The sequence below is a fragment of the Cucurbita pepo genome, chromosome LG18 (genome assembly GCF_002806865.2).
Source record: "Cucurbita pepo subsp. pepo cultivar mu-cu-16 chromosome LG18, ASM280686v2, whole genome shotgun sequence".
In the NCBI taxonomy this organism is placed as follows: domain Eukaryota; kingdom Viridiplantae; phylum Streptophyta; class Magnoliopsida; order Cucurbitales; family Cucurbitaceae; genus Cucurbita; species Cucurbita pepo.
The window spans coordinates 2,406,230-2,420,868 of record NC_036655.1 but is presented as its reverse complement, the minus strand read 5'-3'; the positions used below and the strand labels follow the sequence as shown (position 1 = coordinate 2,420,868).

The 14,639-nt window shown below is 37.9% G+C and overlaps 1 long non-coding RNA gene and 1 pseudogene across 4 annotated transcripts; one reads left to right on the top strand and one right to left on the bottom strand.

Annotated features, from left to right (window-relative positions):
• Nucleotides 1-6,709: 6,709 nt before the first annotated feature.
• LOC111779909 lies at nucleotides 6,710-12,024 on the top strand. Of its 4 annotated transcripts, none has more exons than XR_002812760.1 (7): nucleotides 6,710-6,941; nucleotides 7,036-7,137; nucleotides 7,225-7,674; nucleotides 7,981-8,254; nucleotides 8,381-8,453; nucleotides 10,458-10,565; nucleotides 11,462-12,024. It is a non-coding gene; the product is annotated as an uncharacterized LOC111779909 (long non-coding RNA). The 4 variants fall into 4 exon arrangements; XR_002812761.1 differs by having other exon boundaries at nucleotides 6,711-6,941; nucleotides 7,036-7,086; nucleotides 11,517-12,024; XR_002812759.1 differs by having other exon boundaries at nucleotides 6,711-6,941; nucleotides 7,036-7,086.
• Nucleotides 6,853-9,719, bottom strand: LOC111779908 (annotated as a pseudogene).
• Nucleotides 12,025-14,639: the final 2,615 nt, after the last annotated feature.

The window sequence follows — 14,639 nt, the reverse complement described above, 5'->3', positions numbered from 1 at the left end:
ACTAACTTCAAGGGCATCTTGTGTTCCTCTAGGGTTGCGCTGTACACAACTAGGTCGTCGAGGTATACCACGACGAACTGATCCAAGTAATCATGAAAAACCTGGTTCATTAATATGCAAAACATAGCTGAGCGTTTGTCAGGCCAAAGGGCATTACCAAGAACTCAAAAGCCCCGTATTTTGTTACGCACGTTGTCTTTTGCTTGTTCCCTTCAACGATATGTATTTGGTAATGCCCTGATCGTAAGTCCAGTTTCGTGAAGTATTTGGCCCCATGAAGTTGGTCAAACAAGTCGGATATTATCGGCAAAGGGTATTTGTTGCGTACAGTCACCTTGTTTAAGGTTCTATATCTATGCACAGACGCAACGTCCCATCCTTCTTTTTCTAAAACAGTACGGGGCTCCATAAGGTGCCTTTGTAGGGCGGATGAATCTTGCCGCCAACAACTCATCTAGTTGTTTTTTTAATTCGGCTAGCTCAGGGGGAGCCATCCGATATGCGTTCTTCGCTGGGGGTTAACCCCAAGGAGGAGTTCAATTTTGTGATCGATAGGTGGTAATGTTTGTGGTAAGCTCTCTGGCATTATGTCGGCATAACTGTCTAGTACATCCTTGATTTCGTTCGAAATAGTTTCCTCAGTAGTCACTTCTTCCATCAGGGGTATAGCCATAAATGTGGATTCCTATCGTGCGAGTCCTCTTTTCAATTGTATGGCAGAGATCATTCTAAGATTACCTGGTTGTTTGATGCTTGCAAGTATTACTGTGAGGTTGTGATCGGTAATCACCAAGCATTTCGCTAGTGGCATTGAGATAAGTTCGTGTTCTAAGAGGAAGTCCATCCCAAGTACCACATTGAAGTCGTCCTTACGAACCATGACAAGGTCCGTTTCAAGGGGACTCTTTTGGAGACTCCCACGATAGGCAAGGCCTCGGAGTTGACAACTTTCATTTTTTTGGGGTCCTTTTCTACGGTGAGTCCCAATCTTCGGGCTTCTTAGTCGGCGATGAAGTTGTGGGTCGCACCTGAGTCTATCAAGGTGCTCTTGCTCGGTCGTGAGTTTATTTTTGCGTCTATGAACATAAGCCCTTTCTCTATTATCTCCTTTGGTTCGACCTTCCGTTGGAGGGCTGACAACACTTTAAGCACACCCATTCAGGGGTTGTCTTGATCTTCCTTCTTGTCTTGCGCAGTCTCGATTCCTGTGTCGTTGCTCTCTTGAATGGACACTTGGAGTGCACTGATAGAGGCCCGGTGAGGATAGTAGGACAGTTTGTGGGGGCCTTTACACAACAGGCATTGTAAAGGTGTCGTCGGGTAGTTCTTTTGTGGGTAAGGTCCTCGAGATGTTTCCGCTTGGTTATTCTGAGGAGGTCTATCTACCCATCCACTTGGTCTGTCATTACTTCCGTTTGTCCTATTGGGGCCTTCGTTTCGATGACACAGCAACTTATATCCTTTGCCCCTAGTGTTTGGAGTTTGTGTTATTTTTCTTTGGAAACTCGCTTCGTTTTCAAAGTCTAGGAGTCTTTCAGTGCTGGCGATTGCAGTGGCTAGGTCTTGAACCTTTTTCTCGTATATTTTGTTTTGGCCCACAGTTGCAACTCATTTATAAAGAGGAATACCTTGTCTTTCTCTAACGTGCCCATGATATCCAGCATCAAGGTCGAGAACTTTTTGACATATTCCCTTATGCTTCCAATTTGTTTTAGTGCTATTAATTTTTCTCTTGCTATATATTCTATATTTTCGGGGAAGAATTGGTCCCTCAACGCTCTCGAGGTCTTCCCACAAGTCGAGGATGCATAATCCATTTTCATGTCTTGCACCTTCGAACGCCACCAGAGCTTTGCATCGTCCATGAGATGCATCGTGGCTACTTTAACTTTTATGTCATCGGTACAGGCTGGTGTGGCTTGAAGTACTGTTCGACATCAAAGATAAAGTTCTCAAACTCTTTGGCGTCTCGGTTCCCTTTGAAGGGTCTGGGGTCTGGAAACTTCAGTTTGTTGGATCTTGTATGAGTTTGTACTGCCGTGACGTTCTCTACGGCTTTCATGGTCACCCCAATTCAGGTGTTCATCTCGACCATCTTTTCTTGGATGGCATCGACCGTTGTTCTAAATTCGTCAGCTAATCCATTAAACAACTTCATCATGACATTTTGTAGCTCGTTGAACTCTTCGCCACGTCCCTCCTTGTGCGCAACAGAGTTATCAGGGTTACCAACAGGTCTTGAGCTGCTCGTTGGAGCAACTCTTTCGTCGAGCAAGCCTACTTGAAACATTAGTTCTTTGATTAGCAACCCATCTAGGCTGGTTGCCCATTGCATCGATTTCTCCGACTTTTCCATTCAATTCTGTCACTCGTGCTTCCAGGAAGCGAACGGTGTCAAGAACTTCCTTGAGGAACAACATTTCCTCCTCTATTAGAGTAAGTCGGTCGGCTTGTGATTTGGGTGTCGACTTTGTCATCGACATGGTTTCGGTCTTACTATATCGCAGAGCTAACAAAGCTCTGATACCACTTGTCACAATCGCACTTTGATGGCAGCGAACTTGTGATTGTGCGGCACTCACTTCTCAACAACAAGTGAGTTTTAAGCCTATTCATTCTCGCGTCGCCTACGGCCAAGCGACGTATGCTCGAGCCTCTGGCCCCAGTTCAAGAAGAAGGTTTTAGAAAACGGGGGCAGAGAGATTTCGAAAGAGAGTTTTAAAAGCAAGATTTGAGAAATTGAAATTGGTGTTATATGGAAATGTAAACAAAAAGACAACAACAACGACTTACTGTATATAACTATCGGGTATGGAGAAGTTGACAACTAGTTATATCCCCCTATAGTACATTTTGAGGCATTTCATGTCTGGCAGGCCTAGACATGATTTTCCCGAAACGTCATACTTCCTAGAGATACAAAAGTAAAATACTACAACATGGAAAGACATAAAGGGTTTGGCTTGTCATGGGCATGCGGCCATGGGCAACACACCTTGGACGAGCATGACTGTGACACGTGGAACATGCGGATCGGGTCGAATGTCTTTTGTGTTGAATCGGGTTGGGAAGTGTGATGTCCCACATTGGTTGGGGAGGAGAACAAACCACCATTTATAAGGGTGTGGAAACCTTCCCTTAGCAGACACGTTTAAAGCCTTGAGGGGAAGCACGAAAGGGAAAGCCCAAAGAAGACAATATCTGCTAGCGGTGGATCTGAGCTGTTACAAATGGTATCAGAGCCAGACACCGGACGATGTGCCAGCCTCCTTACTATTCTCCCAAGGGGGGTAGACACGAGGTGGTGTGTCAGTAAGGACGCTGGGCCCAAGGGGGGTGGATTTGGGGGCTGTCCCACATCAATTGGAGGAAGGAAAGAGTGCTAGCGAGGATGCTGGGCCCCGAAGGGGGGTGGATTGTGACGTCCCACATTGGTTGGGGAGGAGAACAAACCATCATTTATAAGGGTGGGAAGGTTTTTAAAGCCTTGAGAGAAAGTCCGAAAGGGAAAGCCCAAAGAGGACAATATCTGCTAGCGGTGGCAACCCTAGAGGAGATGAATAGGGTTTCAACAATATAATGATTAAAATTTTCTAATAACAATAAAATCCTAGAGGGGATGAATAGGGTTTCAACAATATAATGATTAAATTTTTCTAATAACAATAAAACTTAAGTTTAGCCCAAAGAGGACAATATCTGCTAGCGGTGGCAACCCTAGAGGAGATGAATAGGGTTTCAACAATATAATGATTAAAATTTTCTAATAACAATAAAACTTAAGTTTCAAGATTAAAATTTTCTAATAACAATAAAACTTAATACCAACACCATAGTAGTTTTATAGTGTATTAAAACTTAATACCATGCAATAAACTTGATAGTAAATTTAAAATTTAAATAGGAAAAAGGTTAGAAAATATAACACCATAGTTTTATAGTGGTTCTGTCAAACTCGACCTACTCCATTCCCCAAGCGTCTCTTGGGAATTTGAATAAACTTTCTTGACTCTTTCCTCAGATCAGAGCCCAACCGCTACACCGCTCCTTTTACGAGTTCAAGAGCAAACTCAATCCTTTCCACGACTCAGGATCAAACCGGTTCCTCATATCAGAGCCCAACCGCTACACCGCTCCTTTTACGAGTTCAAGAGCAAACTCAATCCTTTCCACGACTCAGGATCAAACCGGTACACCGCTCTTTTTACGAGTTCAAGAGCAAACCTAATCCTTTTCACGACTCAGGATCAAACCGGTACATCGCTCTATTTACGAGTTTAAGAGCAAACTCAATTCTTTTCACGACTCAAGATCAAACCAGTGCAATTGTCTGAAATCTTATATAAACACACCACAACTCTCTAAAGTAATAGATTTACAATTTTCTCACAATACAATAGACATCTCTCAAGATAAACAAGAAATAAAATTGGAAGCGGCTAGAAAATATAACACCGTAGTTTTATAGTGGTTCGGTCAAACTCATCCTACTCCATTCCCCAAGCGCCTCTTGGGAATTTGAATAAACATTTCTTGACTCTTTCCTCGGATCAGAGCCCAACCGCTACACCGCTCCTTTTATGAGTTCAAGAGCAAACTCAATCCTTTCCACAACTCAGGATCAAACCGGTACACCGCTCTTTTTACGAGTTCAAGAGCAAACTCAATTCTTTCCACGACTCAAGATCAAACCGGTACAATTGTCTGAAATCTTATAGAAACACACCACAACTCTCTAAAGTAATAGATTTACAATTTTCTCACAATACAATAGACATCTCTCCCAAGAATAAGATAAACAAGAAATAAAATTGGATGCGGCTAGAAAATATAACACCGTAGTTTTACAGTGGTTCGGTCAAACTCGTCCTACCCCATTCCCCAAGTGCCTCTTGGGAATTTGAATAAACCTTTCTTGACTCTTTCCTCGAATCAGGTTAAAAACTCCTTTTACGAGTTCAAGAGCAAACTCAATCATTTCCAAGGCTCAGGATCAAACCGGTACACCGCTCTTTTTACGAGTTTAAGAGCAAACTGAATCCTTTCCACGACTCAAGAGCAAACTCAATCCTTTCCACGACTCAAGATCAAACCGGTACAATTATCTGAAATCTTATAGAAACACACCACAACTATATGAAGTAATAGATTAACAATTTTCTCCCAATACAATAGACATTCCTCTCAACAATAAGATAAACAAGAAATAAAATTGGAAGTTTTGGAGAGAGCAGCAATGGAGGCTTTTAAAAAAAAGTTTTAGATCGAGGAAATTATAGAAGTTGTGTATTGTGTTCGTGCTTTGAAATATGAAGATGCTTATACAAGAAATAAAATTGGAAGTTTTGGAGAGAGCAATGGAGGCTTTTAAAAAAAAGTTTTAGATCGAGGAAATTATGGAAATTGTGTATTGTGTTCGTGTTTTGAAATATGAAGATGGGATGAGTTTAAATAGTGATGAAGTTGTAAAAATAGAAATTGATACGTACTACTAAAACATAAACGAAAACGTGGATCACGAAAAATAATATTTATTTATTTTTAAATTTATTGTGAAAAACTGTAGACCACATGTTTCATTAATATATATATATATATATATATATTAGATAAATGTAATAATATAATTAAAAAATGTTAATGAAAATGACGTGAGTAGCGATTTAAAAGTAATTGAAAAGTTTTATAAATCTAATTGAAAACATTATAAACGTAATTGAAATGATTTTATAATTCAAATATTCTCTTCCAAAGAGCAATTGAAAATTCTACTCTTTATATTCTACTAAAGTTATAAATGTCATATTTCGATAGGTCTTTGATGTCAATTTTATCGCTCGTCTATAATGTCAATTTTTTCACCACATCATCAATTTTGTCACCACATCATTATGTCGGGTATCTTGTTTTGAATTCGATTGGTCCATGATGTCAATTTTGCCGCCACATCATGACGTCGGGTATCTTGTTTTGACTGAAACTTTTTCGTTTTAGCTCTAATTTGAGTGAACAAAAAAGACGTTGAAATCCTTATTCCTTTTTTTTTTTTTTATCAAATTTTCTCATTTTCATAACATTTAATTTATATTTCAAATCGATTCGGTCCTTAAGCTAGATCACGACAAGATTCAGAATTCAAGAATATAATTTAAGAAAGAGTGTGGTACTCTAGCAACACAAGGACACGCTTAAAAACCTACGAGTAGTGTCGTACAAGAAGGAGGAGTGTCGTACAAAAACCATACCATGTTTCATTTGTTTAACTGTTTTAAGTTATTTTGTCTCCCGAGCCCAATATATTCAAACTTTACTTTCGATTTGTATATAAAATGTAATATTTTGCTCTCTTCGTTCGAGTCTCACTGAATCTAATTCAATTTCGAATAAATATCCCGCCTAACTCTATCAGCAAAGGGTCACAGGAATGATTTCAGGCCGAAGCAAATGAGGCGTCTCCCTACACACTGAACCGAAAAGACTCTATTTATTGGATCAAGTCATAACCTACAGAGCGGTGGTTCCGGAACATTTTACAGGGATAAGATAGCACAGACCTCAGACCAATCGATTAAACTACTCGTGAAATTGGGTCGTGACATTGATATAGAAAAATGTGAACTAAGAGTATATAATAAATTAACTCATTTTTTGTTATTTGATTGGGATTTTAAACAATTAATTATGCGATATAAATAGGAAAAAATAATGAAATGAAGAGTGAAATCTATAAAACACTCCCAAGTACTACTTAAAATAGCATTTTCCCCGTTACGAGAAAAGAAAATTGGAACATTTTCCCTCTTGGTGTTCTTCAATTTTCCCTGCAAATTTCTCAATCTTTGCCGTCATGTTCAGAGACGCCGTCGGAATCGCTTCTGGAGTTGTTTTGACCTTCGCCAGATTTCGATTCCCTACTGCTCTTATGCTCTAATGTAGAATCGGTACTATTTACAATATCCGAAGCTTCTTTTTGCATTTTGAAAGATGAATCTCTGCTGTCGATTCTTCTATTTTCTGATGCGTTGCTGCTTCTAGGTGAGCCTCCATCGCTCGATGAGGAGCTGTTTTTTCTGCTGTGATTTGGCTGTACGTCGTCTTTGAATACCACTCGTTTTTGTTCAGAGTCTTTGTTTTTAGGTTTCTTCTTGCTCGAATTGTTTTTTTGTTCATCTTCATCATCTGAGGTATCTGAGTCGTGGTTTCTTGCGCTTGTGAAATTTGCAGATGCGCCGTCTTTGTCTCCTTTTCCTATTTTTCGAGATTCGGTATCGGAATCCGAAGATTCTGAAGAGTAATCGTCGCCTGCATCCTCCTCATCCTCCTCCTCATCCTCAGGCTCGGGTTCCGGTGGATAAGGGAGTGGAGTGAGATTCTCGTCTGGAACTGTGGAAAGAAAACTGAGAGCCGTCATGACGTCGGCGATCAGAGGACGGACTTCTGCTTCCTCTTGCAGACACATGGCGGTGACGGCAACGGCCTGATTCAGATCTTTCTCCGGGAACAATCGCCCGAGGAGTGGATCGGCCAGGTCTGGAAATCTCTTTGGATCTCGGAAAAATGGTTGTGCCTGTTACACAGCCATGGCTTCAAAGCTCACATAATTTAAAGGAGTACTGAAATCATTGTCCAATTGATAAATTCTTGGGCAAGGCAGAAGGAAAAGGCCTCTATATTGTGAGTTCATTTTTTTAGCTGTTTATTTCTGCATGTGAATCTCACTAGAAATTTCAAACTGTTCATATAACCCATATAGTTTTCAATGATCCTTCATCTGAAAGTTAGAAACTCAACTAAGTTTCCTAAATTTGGGTTTATTTGTTAATGATTGAATTTTTAGTTTTATAGTTTCAAACATTATGCCTGATTCTTTGCATTAAGCATGTTTTTATAAGTTGGATCCACCAAATTTAAATCCAAACACAAATTAAAAAGAAAAACATACCCAAGTAACAAGATTCTGCTCGTTATGTGGCTTTGTAGTGTCAACGGCTTTTCTTCCGGTAATGAGTTCAAGCATCACAACTCCAAAGCTGTAAATATCAGACTTGGAAGTGAGTTGTCCACCACTTGTGTATTCAGGAGCAGAGTAACCATAGGTGCCCATGACCCTCGATGGCAACGGTGACTTATCACCGCCAGAGCCGAGCTTTGCGAGCCCGAAATCAGAAAGCTTTGGATTAAAATCCTCATCTAGCAAGATGTTTGATGACTTCAAATCACGAAATATTATGGGAGGATCTGCTTGATCATGCAGGTATTCCAATCCTTTTGCAACTCCTGATGCTATCTTTATACGAACAAACCAATCCAATGGCTTTTGATCCTCTTTTATGTCTGCCAATATTGAAACATAGTTTAATGAAACATGTTTGTTTAATAGGTAGCTGATTGGATATTATTTGGCAAACAAATTACTGGATCTTGAGGTCGACGATGCAGCCAGATAAAAAATGGTATGCATTTTGCATGAACTACATTATTTTACACATCATGATGCTAAATCAATCCATCAACATTTACCTTATAATCAAACCACATGATATCTCAATAATGTAACAAGTTCCTAAGTTTAGAGAATTGAATTTATAGTACTCGGAGTACATACCAAAGAGACGATCTCCCAAAGAACCTCCTGGCATATATTCATAGACCAAAATCCTTTGATCTCCATCTGCACAATATCCATTGAACTTCACAAGATTTGGATGGCTTAGAAGGCTCAATTCGTTGACCTCACCAAGAAAATCCTTGTTTCCTTGTAGCCCATTTCTATCCAGCTGCTTCACAGCCACCACCTTAAATAAAAACACACAACCCAAACAAACAATCTCTATGAACATTCCTTCTTAGAATATTACGAACGAGGAGAGTTAATATCCCGGACTTGTTTGGATCGACTTTCTAATTGCTTAAAGCCATATTTTTCCCCACTTAGAAACACTTCTTTAAGCACGTAGAAAGGCAATCTAAACGTCCCCTTAATCTATGCTCGGAAATTTTGGTTAGTTACCTGGCCGCTTTGTAGGGTAGCCTTAAAGACTTTCCCAAATCCACCTTCGCCCAAAAGACATTCCTGACGGAAATTCTTTGTAGCAGTGGCTAGCTCCCGGAAAGTGAAGCTTTGGGCATCTATTTTTTCACCTTCTTGTGGTTTGTCCTTGACTTCCTCAGGAGGCTTCGGTGTGGTAGTCTCTGTTTAATTTAAGTCCCATTCTTCAAAATTTAACCCATACTCTCTTCATTCATACTAAAAGATATTATTTAATTTCATGCTCTTAAATTATTCTTTTTTCGATATTGCTGGCATTTCATTTTTCAGTTTTGTATTTGGCTAAATAAATATTACCCTTAGGTTATTTTTTTTAAATCTCATACTTCAAAAATATTAAGATATCAAAATGATGATATAAGCTTATAACATCAAAATACATTATATTAATTATCAATATGATATGACTTAGTGGGGGGGATGAATGGAGAAGAACAGACCAGGGGATTTGGGGGGCGGAGGAGTGCGGTGGCCGGAGGAGGATGAGGAAGCATTGTCATTGCCGTTCTTATCGATTCCTTTCTTGCTCTTCTGAGACGAGAAACATGGAAAGCAGCTCATCGTTCCTGACTTTTCAGACTCCTTTCTTCAAATCTGGAAACAAAAAAATAATACAAAAAAAAAAAAAAGACAAAACAAAAACAGAGCCCAAAAAAAGAAGAAGAATCAAGGAGCAGGGGATTCGAAGAAGAAGAAGAAGAAGAAGAAGAGATGCAGTTTGATGGAAATGGCCGGGTGGGGGGGGAGGAAGGAAGGAAGGAGGACACGGGGTCCTCCAAGGTTATTGAAGGACCCGGCCAGAGGCGATGGGGGGGAGGGAGTTTGGGGAAGGAGACACCAACAAAACTAGGATTAAAGAAGAGGCCATGGGATTGTGGAACATACAATACAACAATTTTGGGGGGGAAAGAGAAAGAGAAAGAGAAAGAATTGGGGTTTTGAGGATCGAGAAATTTGGGGAGATTTGAATGGAATTCTTTACCCATTTTTTTCATTGGAACCACAGAAAAATGCGGCATTTTCATTTCTGTTTCCCTTCCTTTTTTTACATGAATCTTTGAATCATTGGACACGCCCCCGAAACAATCTCTCTTCTAAACAGCCTAACCTTGAACCATGCTTTTACATTATAACTAATCTATGCTTATGTTTATTTGCATCGGAGACATAGAATAGATGACGGTGTTCCTGTTCCAATTCTATGTCAACATTATTTTAGGTCATAATTTTCGATGCTGTTCATGTTCTAATTCACTCTAACTTTGTTATAGTTCTGAATTGTGTTTATTTTAGGTCTTAATTTTTGTTCTACATTCTCGATAATTTTGAATTGACCTGAAATAAAATTAGGAGTTGAATGCTGTCACATTATTTCGTGACCTTACTTTTTTGATAATTACGATATTAGAATCAATCCCAAACCCAACTTCACCATTTCAGTTGGACCAAAGAAAATAGGCTGGAGTGAACTGATCAGTATCATCATCTCGCCTTACAAGCTCAAATGCTAGCCAAGGTACGCCTAAATCTAGAGCCTCTCGTGTTTGCGTCATTTAGTCTTAATATTTCTTGGGATGTATGTTATAGTTTATGTTTCTAATAATTATACTTTGATTTGATTTGTAATTTTCATAATCCATGGTATGAAAATTCTAGTTGATTAGTGTAATTTGGAACAACATAGAGTTGTAAGTTGAAATACAAGAGGATTATGTTCAAGATCGTAACCTAAAAAGTCTATGTGGATAAAGTTGGATACATTATCTTAATAACACTACTTAAATATGACCTACTTTATATTATTCGGTACAAATGATTTGATCAAAATTATTTATGTGACGATGTAAGTGGAAGTATTATATACAATAAATTTGTATAAGACTAAACTATAAAAAATTTCATCCCGTTGTCAATGAAGAGATTTAAATATTGGACAAAATGATTATATACCACTTAACTCGATTAAATTATGAACTCGTGACTTTAGAGCATGTCTTTTGATTTTTATAGTCAATTTAATAAGGTTTCCATTTTGGAGACTGGATCGATTAGGGATTTAGGATTTGTTATATATATATATATATATATATATATATATATATATATATATATAGTAAATAACATATTTTATTACATATATTAAATCTTACTGGGGAGTTCAACTAACATGTTATGAATTAACATTTATTTTATCTCATCCGGCCTATTGAGTAGAAATTACATATAAATATAATATATATCTTTATATTTATTGTATTTTATATATTAATTATTAATATATTATGTATTATATATATTAAAGGTTTGTATGAATTTTAAATGAGATTCCAATGGATTAAATACATATCTTATGACATTTGAACCATGAGCCTCGTTGAGAACGAAATGTTGCGTCGTTGCTTCCTACCTTAGGTTGGCTTTATGATGGTTGATGGTTGATGGTTGGTACAATGATGAAACATGCAAGGTGGGGTGGAGCTGGATGCCTTCGGGCATGCGACATGAACCTTGTTGAGTTCGGGATGTCGTGGTGATGCCTCTCAGCCTAAACCCTATGGTGACGGCGGTGCGGTGGCGGTACATGCACGGTGGAGCAGAGTTGGGTGCCTTTAGGCGTGTGATATGAGCCTCGTTGGGCATCAAATGTTTTTGCGTTGTCTCCCAACCTTGGTCAAATGTGTAGTGTTTCCAATCCCCCCCCACACCCACACACACTTTCCTTCACCCTTTGTACATGACATTGGAGTGCAACATGCGAATATTATCACTAAGGTCCTAGCAAGTGTTGGTAGGGATGTGGGAATTGCTCGGAGCGAAGAATCTTGAGTGAAGTCAAGCTTACAGGGATATTGTGAGTCAATAGGCTCGACTTATATTGATTTTGTTTTTAGAATTGTTTTTGTGGTGCAAGGGTAGGAAATTTAACGTGTGGAATATATTTAAGGAATAATAATTTGTGAAGCAAATTTAGGTGATAATATCTTGTGGGGGAGACATGTAACCTCTAGATTTTTAAGAAAATAAATAAAAGAAGAAGAAGAAGAAGAAGAAAGGAAAGGCACAAGTTGGAGAGATGACAATATAGTTGAAGGCTAGTTTTGCGACTTAATAGTTTACGGTTTAGTATGATACATAGTTTTATAATTTTCTTAGTGCTTAATCGTGAAATATGATAGAGTAAATATGTTTATAAGTTTTGCAGCATACCATGGTTGATTTACGACTTGTTTAAGCATGTTGAAATTGATGTATGTTTGTTTATGTTTATAAATATATGATATGAGTTTGGGAACTCGTGTATGCTCAGTTATGCTATATTGGATAATGATATGTGCTCTAGAAAACATGTTATGTGTATGTTAGACCATGCATTGTTATTCTACATTCTTGTGGTGCTCGAATCTAATTTTAGATTCTACATAACATTGAGTTGACTAAGTATCTCGTAGGGACGATTAGGGCGCAACTTCTTTTTGTGAACTAGCCAATAAGGGTTATGGACTACCTGATACACAGTTTAGTTGTCACCCATAGAGAATTCCAAGAGTTAGGAAGGATAAACCACTAAGGTAGCTACAATTATGTCTAGTGGGGAGCCATGACCTTATACTATTCTAACTTGAGAGGGTATGTGTGAAAAGGCAATCCAACATATAGTTTACTATTTTCGCCTGGAAAGCAATGCAATAGGTAGTTTAAAAGGCGATATGGTAGTAATTTATTGTTCTTAAGATAAGTAGTTTACTATTCTAACTTGAGAAGGGTGTACGAACAAGCAACTTATGGTTTTTGCATGAAAAGGGCGATGTAGTTGGTAGTTTATTGATCTTAGGAATAAATAGTTGTTGCCCAACACCATTACTATGACCTATTTTGCAATTATTACAAATGATTTGGTCCAAATGGTTCATATGGAAAAAAATGAGTGGGATTATCATATACAATAAGTTTATATAAGCTTATATCATAAAATATTCCATCTCTCTCTATAAATCTTTTAATTGAGAAGATTAATATTTTACATAATGATTATATGTGATCAATCTTAATACTGAGTGAGTAATGAACTCTTTCCTACGAGAGCTTTTCCTTTGATTTGCTTGGATGAGAATAACTTTTGTAGTCGATTCAATACGTTTACCATTTTAAAGACTTGGCGAAATAGAGTGCTAAGAACATGATTTCACAAGATGAAATTCACTCCTTCATAAGTAGATGAGTAGTTTTCTTACATGTTTTTTGAGGCTTGAACAATGGACCCTACCTCTCATTCGACTAAGAGAGACAGGGTTCTAATTGGATTATAAACAAATTGTTCATTAGAAAATTCGGGTTAATTACAAGGGTAAAATAGACTTTTGACCCAACTTTAATTACAAGCAACTCGGGAAGGATCGATGTAACAACTCAAAAAATAAATAAAATAAAATTTTCCTCCTACTTTAAGAGAGTACTTCCATAAGTTTGGTGGAACAATGAAAGACTACAAATTCATAAAAATTAAGTCAAATCTTAAACTTCGGTGTTTTCCATCTCCGCCTCCACTGTCCATCTGTCCATCGCACCACAATGCCTTCATAAGTTGAAAAATTTCGTCTAACGTTAACCAAGTGAGTGGCTTTACTGTTGGCATCGTTAGAACTGATGTTGTGTATTGATACGTGCCACGTGATTCTGCATGTGTCATATATATTTGATATATGTGAATTGTTTATGAAATGATACGACTATGATATGATATGCACATGTTACGATATGTGATTACAAAGCGTGGTAGGTAATAGAGAGGGAGCAATGTGATTACAAAGACTATTATACATATGAAACGATATGATTACATAGCGCTTACAAAATGATATGGGAACAAAGTATATATTTATATATATTATAATATGATATNACAATAGTATGGATGCGTACGCTATGAGGCAGGAGAACGATCATTATATTTAACATAACACTGTCGTAATGATTGTTATTTCTAACGGGTGTCTGACATCAACAGCTACCAGAGGATGCTCGTCTGACTAGAAATGGGCTCAGGAGGTGTGCGAACCGACTGGTGGGTCTATACTTGCACGTGTGGACCGTGTGTAGAGAAATTAAATACACATCTAATTGCCCGTTAGGATAGCCATCGTAGGAAAATAGACTGNACGATATATGTTACGGTACGATATGTTTGTTGAATTAATGTATCTATGATATGGTATGTTGAAGGCATGCTCGAGATATGCTATGTGATTGTTATGATATATGAAATGATATGATATATGCATGTTGAGAATTGTTATGTTTTAAAGCATGAAAATGTTATGACATGACACATGTGTGTAATATAAATGATATGATATAATTGATATGCAGAACGACGAACTAGCATAAAATACAATTTCGGTACACGCGTGAAGGCTATGATAAAATGATATGAAGGAAAACGCTAGTGGGGTTATATTAAATGATAAAGAAAATGGAAAAATGTTGGGACCTAACTCTCCAAAAGTAGAGTTACATCAAATCTTGTTGTGATTAATTATGCACCGATACAAACCATTTTATTGTGGTTCAACATGAAAAGAATATCAATTTG